The sequence below is a fragment of the Somniosus microcephalus genome, unplaced genomic scaffold, assembly GCF_052327205.1.
Source record: "Somniosus microcephalus isolate GS21.2 unplaced genomic scaffold, FLI_Smic_1.0 unresolved_chr4, whole genome shotgun sequence".
Taxonomy (NCBI): Eukaryota; Metazoa; Chordata; class Chondrichthyes; order Squaliformes; family Somniosidae; genus Somniosus; species Somniosus microcephalus.
Window position 1 is genome coordinate 10,423,173 of NW_028225182.1, and position 13,127 is coordinate 10,436,299.

Here is a 13,127-nt window from a genome sequence, read left to right on the forward strand (position 1 = left end):
CAGGTCCGGGATTAACTTTTGTATTAATACACGTTATTATTTGATTTTCACAAAACTCATTAAACTCTGTAAAAAGATGGACAATTGTTCTAATTGAAGAATCAACTTTCTGTTTCAGACTGAAGGAAATCCAAACATGGTCACCGAGTGACAGGCAAAACTTTCATAAGTGTTTTGTCTTTTGCTTGTGAAGAATTTTCAACAGCAGTTGGTTAAAAATGTTCAGTGTTTGTCACACCGGGAATCTGGTGCAGCCGTTGTTCAGTTTAAGAGGAACCGACAATTGTCGCCGCTTTTACACAGGGGAAGAAACTCGCCCCTGGAGGTTCAACTGGAGCAAGTTCCAAAATCATTCATCCCGCCCTGGAGCAGAACCGAGGGCATTTCGTGTGTAAGGCGAGCGTGATAATTGCTACAGTCCCGAAACCTCTGCTCAGTTTGTCAGCCACAAGACAGAAGGATGTGTTCAGGGAGAAGGTGACCCGCTGGCTCACCTCTCTCTGCACTGATTGAGATTGTGTCGCTTCTCCGTCAAACAACATCACTTCTGTCCCACACTGAAGGCTCTCAATCCTTCTCCTCCGCTCGCTTTCTATTCAAGTAATTGGACAATGAATCAGTAATAAGGTTCCCTCGGGCTTTTGCTGGTGGATTTACTGATAAACCGGGGAATTGTAAGGAAACTGGAGCACAGGCAGGGTCCTTGCGACAGACCAGTCCGGCTAGCCCAGTCGGTGGAGTGTCGGATACTTCATCCCCACGGCGGGGAGTTTGTGTTTTAAATTTTTGGGCTCATTTTAAAGGCGATTCCGAGCTCCGGAATCTTGTCTCTCTCCAGCCGCCCGCTGCTAAAGATTGAACTGATTTTAATTTCACCTTGGCTCGGGGTCAGTGCGGCTCAGTGGGACTTCGGCCTGTCTTTCCCTTCACAACCCATCAGGGCCGAGAAAACAACGGGGAATTTTACACACGTGTTGTGTTCTGTAACTTTTTATAAACACTTCAGTGTATTTCACTCTGTGTCCAAGACTGTGAGGTCTTCCCTGGTGTGTCAGCTTCCGGTGTTTATAAACACTTCAGATTTCCTGATAATGTTGTTGAATCGCATTTTTTGAAAGAGTCATTGACCGAGAGGTGTAGGGGATTTAGAGCTGGGGATCTCCTGTGAAACCAGCCCAATAATTTGAAACACAAACCGCCCCTGAGATTAAGAGTTTCAGGCTCTACCGACTGAGCTAGCCGGGCCGGTCTGACCCCGCGCACTGCTTGTGTTACAAACCATGAACCAGTTTCCCCTCAATTCCCAGCTTTACCAGTAAATCGGCCAACAAAAGCCCGAGAGAACCTTATTACTGATACTTTATCCAATCACTTTAATATGTGTTTTCCGGTTAGCAACACTTCTGCCGCAGGAAAATGTTCTCCTTGTTTACTTTATTAAAACTCTTCATGATGTTGAACACGTCGACAAAATCTTCCCTTATCTTCTCTGCTCTGAGGAGAACAACCTCTTCTTCTCCACTACTCGACGGAACTGAAGTCCCGCATCCGTCCGAAAGCGCAGTGCCTGAATTACACACAATACTCTAAAGGTTTGGTATAACTTCCTTCCTTTTGCCCTCTATGCCTCTGTCTGTAAAGCCCAGGATTCCGTTTTCTTTTCTAACACAAGACAAAATGCTGCGGATGCTGGAAGTTTGAAATAAAAACAGAATTTGCTGAAAATACTCAGCAGCTGTGAATGGCAGGTGAGTTGGAAAAAAGCGAATTAGGCTCGGAATAGTATGTAAGGGTTCCATGGTGTAATGGTGAGCACTCTGGACTTTGAATCCAGCAATCCGAGTTCAAATCTCGGTGGAACCTGGTTCCCTCTTGTCCCAGCTTTTGTAAAAGTAATTTTGATGGCAGCTGTGTGATTGGCTGCTCAGCAGCGGGAAAATGTCGAAGCTGAAGGTTTGGATGAGAAAAGGCTGGAATGGAATGGTGGAGGTAAAATTTGCCCAGTTCTTCCAATATTGCTGCTGGGCGAGGTTTGCAAGTAGCCTTGAGAGGGCAGTGATGTATCGCCATTGCAGTGCTGGTCCCCGACACAAACTCCGTTCCCGAGCCACCGACTTCATCCCAATCCCTGGCCACTGAGACTGAATGAGACAGCTTGCAACCTTGGTGCTGCATTTGACACTGAGATGAGCTTCCGCCCAAGACGGTCTACTTCCACCTCTGTAACGTCGCCCAACTCCACCGCTGATCTGCTGCTGAAACCCTCATCCTTGCCTTTGTCACCTCTAGACTTGACGATTCTAATGTACTCCTGGAAGGCCTCCCATCACCCTCCCTCCATAAACTTCATCTCATCCAATCCTCTGCTGCCCGTATCCTAACTCGCACCATGTCCCGTTCACCCATCACCTCGGCTCTCACTCACCTACATTGGCTCCCAACCAGGCGACAACTCAATTTTCAAATTCTCTTCCTTGTTTTGAAATCCCTCCATGGACTCGCCCCTCTCTATCTCTGTAACCTTCTCCAGCCCTACACCCTCTGTGATCTCTGCACTCCTCCAATTCTGGGCTCTTACACATCCCCGATTTTAATCCTTCCACGACCTGCCGTGGTGGGATTGTGAGCTCAGGTCTCCAGATCATCATGAAGTCTGCGGCTGAGGAACAGTTTGTGGCGGGACCAGCACTGCAATGGCGATTCATCGCTGCCCCCTCTTAATCCAACATTTATTTTCCTCTCTTTATTTCTCTTTCTGTGCCTGATTGGACATTGAATTCACTGTTCTCACTAACATTTCTCTAACCGAAACTGCACAAGTCAAAAATGTTCCTTTCAAAATCATTAAACTCTCGAATTTCCAGGTCGCCCCCGAATCTTCTGAATCAGATGCCTCCAGTTTTCCCACTCAATCAATGTCCCTTTGCAATTTTCTGCGCCTATCCTCACTAATTACTGTGCCACTGTCAGACTTGGTTTACAGGTATCGATCGTAGGATCCGGAATGCACTGCCTGAAAGGGTGCTGGAGGCAGATTCAATAGTGGTTTTCAAAAGGCAGTTGCATAAGTAGCTGTATGATTGTATGATTCACTGAGATCACCTCTCGTTCTTCTCAACTCGAGAGAGTATAGGCCCAATCTACTCAATCGCTCCTCATAGGACAGCCCTCTCATTGCAGGAATCAGTCTGCTGAACCTTCTCACACCCCATCTAAGGCAAGTATATCCTTCAACAGGTAAGGTGACCAAAGCTAAAATACGGTTTTGATCTTCTGGTAGTAAGCGAGCAAGGATCTGCGAGATATTGCAGTTTGTACAAGTGTTCCCTGGTGGTCTAGTGGTTAGGATTCGGCGCTCTCATCGCCGCGACCCATTGGTTCTTACAAAACTGTTTAATAAAATAATTCAAGTCTGTTAGACACTTAATAATTCTCTTAATCGACCCACTGCTTTTTGTTGCACACTGAAGGGAACGCTAACATGTTTTCCAGGTGAGAGTCAAACTTTAGTAACATTTTTGTAGAATCAGACAGCACAGAAGGAACCCATTAAACCCCATCGTGCCTGTGCCGGCTCTTTGAAAGAACTATTCAATGAGTCCCACTGCCCTGCTCTTTCCCCATAGCCCTGCAAGTGTTTCTTTTTCAACTACATTTCCCTTTTGAAAGTTAATGTTGAATCTATGATTCTATGACACTGTTTTTATTTTTATACGGCGTGGTTCACAGTTCTGAATATTGTCCATACGCAGCAAGTTGAATTGTTGTTCAGAAGCTGCTCGACCAGTTGTGTATTTGGAGCAGTTTCCCAGTTTATTTCCCTGTGATGTGATGATTGTGGGGGCTCGGTGTGTGTAACTGGATTTTCTGCAGTCCACCGGCAGCAGGTGGTGAAAGCGGGCCAGAGACAGTGACTGACAGGTGAGCTAGATTTCCTTACACACCTTGGAATTCAGGAGAATCTAGTTCATGGTTTGCAGAGCAAACTGCTAAAATAAAGTGTGTAAAATGAGAAGGGAACAAATTCATGACATGCAAAGCATGGAAATTACTGTGTGAAATGGGCCTCGGATAATATTAACGTCAATATTTTTCTGCCTGACATGGTGGTGGAAGCAGATTCAATATTAACCTTCAAAGGGGAAGGAAATTGAAAAAGAAACACTTGCAGGGCTTTGGGAAAAGAGCAGGGCAGTGGGAATAATTGGATTGCTCTTTCAAAGAGGCACAGGCACTATGGGCCGAATGGCCTCCTTCTGTGCTGTCTGATTCTATGATTCTATAATAAGTTATCGCAGTTTGTCTGTCACCCAGTAAACTTGTTATTAATTCCTGCAGTGAGCAACACAATGTTGTGGGTTGATTAATGATGATTGAAACAATTATGAAGGGTCTCACTGACTTGAATTATCCCTAAATACCTTTGGTTAACAAAAATCTCTCAGTCGCAGATTAAAATGAACAATTGATGTTGTACCTTTGAAAGAGCTATCCAAATAGTCCCACTCCGCTGCTCTTCCCCCATAGCCCTGCTGACACTCATGCCAGTGGAAACTGTTTCCCCCATAATTTTGAACAACTCTCTTAAATCTCCCCTGAAATGTGATTAATGCAGGTCAATGTGGGCAAATGTCAAGTCATCCACTAAGAAAGATCGGTCAGTCTATGATCTGAAAACATTGGCAGAGAATATTTTTTTCTGTGAAATAGCCGGTCCTGTTTAATTTAACAGAAGTTGCCCCAGATCCCTGCTCTCACAAGCAATGAACATTTGAAAGCATTCTCCTAAAATACGATGTGTAAAATGAGATATGGGTTAAAAGTTCAGCACATGCAAGAGCAAAATAATTCACTGTATTTCGACTGTCCCTCAGTAAGCATATTTTAATGTATTTCATTCTGCAAAAGGAAGTTATTGGTTCAATAATGGTTATTAAATCAATTCTTATTTTATCACATTAGATGCATGTTATTAATTTAATAAAATTACTTCGCATTAATTAATTAAAAACGGTGATATCAAAATTAATTCCCTAACCGGGAATCGAACCCGGGTCAAAGTGTTGAAAGGAATCGGTTATGAATCGTTTAAAGTTGTCCTAGAAAAATTTCACACTGCTAAATTAAAATCACGGTTACAATGTGTTTCGATGTAAAAGGGGATTGAAACTGACAATACAAACGCTAGGCAGCGCCCGCGGTAAGACAGTGCTTAAATTTAAACAGGTAGTAGCGAAGTAACCGCTAAGCTAAAGCTGACACCAATAAAAAAACTGGGAAACAACTCAATATAAAGGATGAGCTCACATATTTCAGGGCCCGTGCAGTCTGGTCAACGTCAAGCCCCTCCTTTCTTAGTCAGAGGCGTGAAAGGGAGTCAGAAGCCACAAACTTGAATTAAAGGCAGAAATACGAGTAACACTTACTTCCAAATCTTTTCACTGTAAATTAATTTCACTTTATTTCTCAGCTGACTGCGTTGAATCTGAAATTCAGCACAATGGGATTTTATGTTCACTACTGATTCTATTTTCTGTGCACGGTAGAAATAACCGGTCCTGTTAAATTTGACCAAAGCTCCCCAGATTCCTGGTGTCATCAGCAGTGACCATTTTTAAACCAGACTCCTAAAGTTCAGTGTGTATAATGAGATAAGGGCAACGGTACAAATTATTGAACTATCGACTCTACCACTGTGAGCATTTCTTTCATTGTGCAAAAGAAGATTATTGGTTAATTAATGATGCTTTCCCGTGAAAGCAACATAAAGTTTATCAAAATGCTTTCGCCCAACGTGGGGTTCGAACTAACGAACATTGAAATTAAGAGTCTCACACTCTGGCAACTGAGCTCGCCGGGTCTGATCACTTTGAACGTCTTTGTCGCTGCTTGCAGCCAGGTGCCTGGTGGCTCCGCTCCAGGGGTTTAACTTGTCCTGCAAACCATGAACCAGGTTCTCCTGAATTCCAAGGTGTGTAAGAAAATCAAGCATCAAAAGCCCTTTCATTAACCACAGGGCTTCAGGCAATGTTCTGATCGCAAAGCGCTTTTAGACACAAAACTATGGCATCTTTCCAGCAATCTGAGAAGTAGAGTTCTCATCTTCAGTTTCTTCAGGTAATCCACTCCCCAGGTCATTACCTTCTTTATTCAGGGCTATGGGTAGAACCAAGTGCCAAGAGAGGACAGGTGGGCTGGCAATATCAGCAATCTTTATAAACCCAGTATATCCAGCTCTGTGCTGATAGTTTTTGGGACCGGATCCAGTTCTTCATCAATGATGACAGGTTCTGGTCTCGGAAACATCTGCTTGTCAATATCCCTTGCCGATTTCCCGGTGTTTCCCGATTCTGTCTGTCTCTCTGGCTCTGTTTATTCTATGTGTGGCCACCTGCAGGTTGACTTTGAACGAATAACTGTATTTGTGAATAGTAAAATTAAATACATGAGGGCATCAGGCGCTTCAGTCCCTGACACTGGGGAAACAGTGAGACAGACTTTAGAGCAAGGGTCTGGTTATCGTGAAACAGCAAAGAAAATATTAATTACGGGATTATCCAAAAAAACGATGACCTCGACGTGATTTGAACACGCAGCTTTCTGATCTGGAGTCAGACACGGTACCGTTGCGCCACGAGCTCCACACTACAACCAACGATGTTTGTATATATACACGTTCATCAAACACTGTTTCATTTCTCCTGCCTTGGAGTAATGAACGGGCTTTATAATCCCCGCCCACTCGAGACCCCCGGGTGTCAGACAGCATCAGAAGCAGCGCCCACCTGTCACTCACCGTCTCACGCCCGCTTTCACCACCTGCTGCTGGCTGACTGCAGCAAATCCAATTACACACACCGAGCCCCCACAATCATCACATCACAGGGAAATAAACTGGGAAACTGCTCCAAATACACAACTGGTCGAGCAGCTTCTGAAAAACAATTAAACTTGCGGCTGGAAGCAATATTCATAACTGCAAACAAGGCCGTGTAAAAATACAAACTGTGTGTGTGAGCCGAGGCCCTAAGCTCTGGAATTCCCTCCCTAAACATCTCCGCCTCTCTTTCCTCCTTTAAGACGCTCCTTAAAATCTACCACTTTGACCAAGCTTTTGGTCACCTGTGCTAATATCTCCTTATGTGGCTCGGTGTACAATTCTGTCTGATAATCGCTCCTGTGAAGCGCCTTGGGACGTTTCACTACTTTAAAGGTGCTACATAAATGCAAGTTGTTGTTGTTGTTATGTATATGTGTGTGGTGTTTATATATAAAATGGGTGTTTATAGAATGAGTACGATGCTGTGCACGTGTGTCAGTTGTAAATAGTGGTGAACGGTTATTTTTCAGACTGGAGGGAAATATACAGTGCTGTTCCCCAGGGGTCGGTATTAGGACCAATGCTCTTTCTCATATACATTAATTACCTGGACTTGGGTATACTGGGCAAAATATCAAAGTCTGCAGATGACAGGAAACTCAGAACTGTCGTAAATAATGAAATGGGCAGAGACATAGCAGATGTGTGAAGTGATCCATTTTGGTGGGATGATTGAACTGAGGCAATACAAACTAAATGATACAAGTTTAAATCGGGTGCAGGAACAGAGAGACCTGGGGGTGTAAATATCTATCTCTGAATGTGGCGGGACAAGTTAAGAAGGCTGTTAAAAAGCACACGGGATCCTTGGCTTTATTAATAGAGGCATAGAGTACAAAATCAAGGAAGTAATACTGAGCCTTTATATATCATTGGTTAGGCCTCAGCTGGAGGATTCTGGGCACAACATTTCAGGAAGAATGTGAAGGCAGAAAAGATTTACAAGCTTGTTTCAGGGGATGAGGGACTTCAGTTAGGTGTATAGATTGAGACGTTTTCGTTGTTCTCCTCAGAGTAGAGAAGATAGCGATGAGATTTGATAGATGTGTTCAAAATCAGGAGGGGTCTAGCATGGTCAAGGAAACCTCCAGCTGATTACCACATACTGCTCTCCCTCAGCTGATGAATCAGTACTCCTCCATGTTGAACATAGATACATAGAAGATAGGAGCAGGTGTAGGCCATTCGGCCTCTCGATCCTGCTCCGCCATTTAATGAGATCATGGCTGATCATCCAAATTCAGTACCCTGTCCCTGCTTTATCCCCATATCACTTGATCACTTCAGCCTGAAGAAATATATCCAACTCCTTCTTGAATATACTTAATGAATTGGCCTCAACTTCCCTGTGTGGCAGAGAATTCCACAGGTTCAACGTTCTCTGGGTGAAGAAATTCCTCCTCAGCTCAGTCCTAAATGGCTTAATCCTTATCCTTAGACTGTGACCCCTGGTTCTGGACTCCCCCGCCATCGGGAACATCCTACCTGCATCTAGTCTGTCTAGTCCTGTTAGAATTTTATAAGTTTCAATGAGATCCCCTCCCATTCTTCTAAACACCAGCAAATGTATGCCTAATCGATCCAATCTCTCCTCATACGTCATTCCTGCCATCCCAGGTATCAGTCTGGTGAATCTTCGCTGCATTCTCTACATGGCAAGAACATCCTTCCTCAGATAAGGCGACCAAAACGGCACAGAATACTCAAGGTGTGGTCTCACCAAGGCCCTGAACAATTACAGCAAGACATCCTTGCTCCTGTACTCAAATTCTCTCGCTATGAAGGCCAACATACCATTTGCCATCTTAACCACCTGCTGCACCTGCATGCTTACCTTCAGCGACTGGTGTACAAGGACACCCATGTCTCCTTGCACTTCCCCTTCTCCCAATCTATTGCCGGTCTGATAATAATCTGTCTTCCTGTTTTTGCCACCGAAGTGGACAACCCCGCATTTATCCACAATATACTGCAATTGTCATGCATCTGCACAATCACCTAACCTGTCTAAATCATACTGGAGTTTATCTGCATCCTCCACACAGCAGAGACACCCACCCAGCTTTGTGTCGTCTGCAAACCTGGAGATATTACATCTAGTTCCCTTGTCTAGATCATTTATATATATTGTGAATAGCTGGGGTCCTCGCACCGATCCCTGCGGTACCCCACTAGTCACTGCCTGCCACTCAGAAAAAGACCCGTTTATTCCAACTCTTTGCTTCCTGTCTGCCAACCAGTTATCTATCCAAGTCAGTACCTTACCCCCAATCCCAGGTGCTTTAAATTTACACGCCAATCTCTTATGTGGGACCTTATTAAAAGCCTTCTGAAAGTCCAAATACACAACATCCTCTGGTTCTCCCTTATCTATTCTACCAGTTACATCCTCAAAATATTCCACTGGATTAGTCAAGCATGATTTACCTTTGGTAAATCGATGTTGACTTTGTCACTGTTTTCCAAGTGCTCTGCTATTACATCTTTTATAATTGACTCTAGTACTTTCCCCACTACCAATGTCAGGCGTACCATTCTATAATTCCCTGTTTTCTCTCTACCACCCTTTATAAATAGTGGGGTTACATTAGCTATCCTCCAATCCATGGGAACTGTTCCAGAGTCCATAGAATTTTGGAAGATGACCAGCAATGCATCTACTATTTCTAGGGCCACTTCCTTAAGTATACTAGGATGTACATTATCAGGCCCTGGGGATTTATTGGCCTTCAATCCCATCAATTTTGCTAACACCATTTCCCTACAAATACTGATTTCAGTCAATTCCTCCCTCTCATTAGACCCTATGTTGCCCGACATCTCTGGGAGGGTAATTGTGTTCTCATTTGTGAAGCCAGAACAAAAGTATGTATTTAATTGGTCAGCCATTTCCTTGTTCCCCATTATACATTCCCCTGATTCTGACTGCAAGGGACCGATGCTTCACTTCACCAATCTTTTTCTCTGCACATATCTATAGAAGCTTTTACAGTCAGTTTTTATGTTCCCTGTAAGCTTACTCTCATAACCTTTATTCCCCTATTAATTAATCCATTTTCCCTCCTTTGCTGAATCCTAAACTGCTCCTAATCCTCAGGTTTGCTGCTTTTACTGGCCAAAATATATGAACACCACTTGGAAGAAGAACTGAGTGTATAAGCGCGCAGATTATACTCTGGGTGGAGGACTTCAATGTCCAACACCAGGAGTGGCTCAGCAGCACCACTACTGACCGAGCTGGCCGAGTCCTGAAGGACATAACTGCCAGTCTGGGACTGTGACAGATGGTGAGGGAAAAACCTCCTTGACCTCTTCCTCTCCAATCTACCTGTCGCAGATGCTTCTGACCATGACAGCATTGGCAGCAGTGACCACCGCAAAAACACTGTGGATACGAAGTCCCGTCTTCACTCTGAGAACACCCACCTTGGTGTTGTGTGGCACTACCACTGTGCTAAATGGTATAGGTTCAGAACAGACTAGCAGTTCAAAACTGAGCCTCCAGGAGTCGCTGTGGGCCATCAGAAGCAACAGAATTGTATTCCACCACAATCTGTAATCACATGACTAGGCATATCACTCACTCTACAATTACCACCAAGCCAGGGGACCAACCCTGATTCAACAACGAGTGTAGAAGAACATGCCAGGAGCAGCACCAGGCGTACCTAAGAATGAAGTGCCAACCTGGGGAATCTGCAAAACAGGACTTAATACCAGACGCAGCATGCAATAGGCTGGGCTAAGCGATCCCACAATCAACAGATCAGATCAAAACTCTGCAGTCCTGCCACACCCAGTCGTGAATGTTGGTGGACCATTAAACAACTAATGGGAGGTGGAGGCTCCAAGAATATCCCCATCCTCAATGATGGTGAAGCCCAGCACGTGAGTGCAAAAGACAAGGCTGAAGCGTTTGCAAACAACTTCAGCCAGAAGTGCCGAGTGGTTGATCCATATCGGCCTACTCCCGAGATCCGCACCATCAAAGAAACCAGTCTTCAGCCAATTCCATTCACGCCATGTGATATCAAGAAACGGCTGAGCGCACTGGATACAGCAAAGGATATGGGCCCGGACAACATCCCGGCAATAGTGCTGAAGACTTGTGCTCCAGAACTAGCCGCGCATCTGGCCAAGCTGTTCCAGTACAGCTACAACACTGGCATCTATCCCACAATGTGGAAAACTGCCCACAAAATGTAGGGCAAATCCAACCCGGCACTTTACCGCCCCTTCAGTCTATTCTCAATCATCAAAACATGAAGGAAGGAGTCATCGACAGTGCTATCAAGCAGCACTTACTCACCAATAATATTCTCACTGATGCCCAGTTTGGGTTCCGCCAGGAACACTCGGGTCCAGATCTCATTACAGCCTGGGTCCAAACATGAACAAAGGAGCTGAATTCCAATTGTGAGGTGAGACTGACTGCCCTTGACATCAAGGCAGCATTTGACCGAGTCTGACATCAAGGAGCCCTAGTAAAACTGAAGTGAATGGGAATCAGGGGGAAAACGCTCCACTGGCTGAAGTTATACCTAGCACAAAAGAAGATGGTTGTGGTGGTTGAAGGTCAATCATCACAGCCCCGGAACATTCCTGCAGGAGTTCCTCAGTGCCGTGTCCTAGGCCCAGCCATCTTCAGCTGCTTCATCAATGACCTTCCCTCCAACATAAGGTCAGATTTGTGGATGTTCCCTGATGACTGCACAGTGTTCAGCGCCATTCAGAACCCCTCAGATAATGAAGCCGTCCATGCCCGCATGCAACTCGACCTGGACGACGTTCAGGCTTGGACTGATACGTGGCAGGTAACATACGCGCCACAGAAGTGCCAAGCAATGACTATCTCCAAGAAGCCAGAGTCTACCCTCCTCCCCTTGACATTTAATGGCATTACCATCGCCGAATCCTCCACTATCAACATCTTGGTGTCCCCATTAACCAGAAACTTAACTGGACCAGCCACATAAATACTGTGGCAACAAGAGCAGGTCAGAGGCTGGGTATTCTGTGGCGAGTTAATCACCTCCTGACTGCTCAAAGCCTTTCCACCATGTACAAGGCGCAAGTAAGGAATGTGATGGAATAATCTCCAATTGCTTGGATGAGTGCAGCCCCAACAGCACTCAAGATGCTCGACACCAGCCAGTACAAAGCAGTCCGCTTGATTGGCACCCCATCCACCACCTTAAACATTCACTCCCACCACCACTGGTGTACCGTGGCTGCAGTGTGTACCATCTACAAGATATACTGCAGCAACTCGCAAATGCTTCTTCGGCAGCACCTCCCAAGCCCGCGATCTCTTCCACCTAGAATGACAAGGGCAGCAGGCACATGAGAACACCACCACTTCTAAGTTCCCCTCCAAGTCACAAACCTTCCTAATGTAGAAGTATATCATCGATCTTTCATCGTCACTGGGTGAAAAACCTAGAGCTCCCTGCCGAACAGCACTGTGGGAGCACTATTACCATACGGACTGCAGCGGTTCAAGAATGCGGCTCACCACCACCTTCTCAAGGGCAACTAGGGATGGGCAATAAATGCTGGCCTTGCCAGCGACGACCAGATCCCATAAATGCTTAAAAAAGAAAGAAATGCAGTGTGCTAGGCCCAACCACCTTCAACTGCTTCATCAATGACCTTCCATCCAAAATAAGGACAGAAATGGGGATGTTCCCTGAAGACTGCACAGAAGGGAATGCAATGGATGTTGTCCACAGGGATTTTAGGAAGGTGTTTGACAAAGTACCACATAGAAGGCTGGTTAACAAAATTGATGCTCATGGAATAGGTGGTCAGTGGCAGCTTGGATAAGGAACTGGCTTAAGGACAGAAAACAGCAAGTTGTGGTAAATAGCTGTTTTTTCACACTGGAGGAGGTTCCCCAAGGGTCAGTGCTGGGGCCATTACTTTTGTGATATTTGTAAATGATCTGGATATTGGAATAAAGAGTAGAATTTCTAAAGTTGCCGACGACACCAAACGTGGGTGTGTAGCAAACAGTGAGGATGATACCAATCGACTGCAGCAGGAAATAGAAAGCCTAGCAGAATGGGCAGACAAGTGGCAGATGGAATTTAATACAGAGAAGTGTGAGGTAATGTATTTTGGCAGAAGGAACAGTGAGAGGCAATATACACTTCATGGCACAGTTTTAAGAGTGTGCAGGGACAGAGGAGCCTGGGAGTTAATGTGCATAGGTCCTTGAAGGTGGCAGGACATATGGAGAGAGTGG

The 13,127-nt window shown here is 45.1% G+C and overlaps 1 non-coding gene across 1 annotated transcript; it reads left to right on the top strand.

The window, feature by feature from the left end:
* Positions 1 to 1,791: 1,791 nt before the first annotated feature.
* trnaq-uug (transfer RNA glutamine (anticodon UUG)) lies at positions 1,792 to 1,863 on the top strand. Its single transcript has one exon. It is a non-coding gene; the product is annotated as a tRNA-Gln (tRNA).
* The last annotated feature ends 11,264 nt before the right edge of the window (positions 1,864 to 13,127 follow it).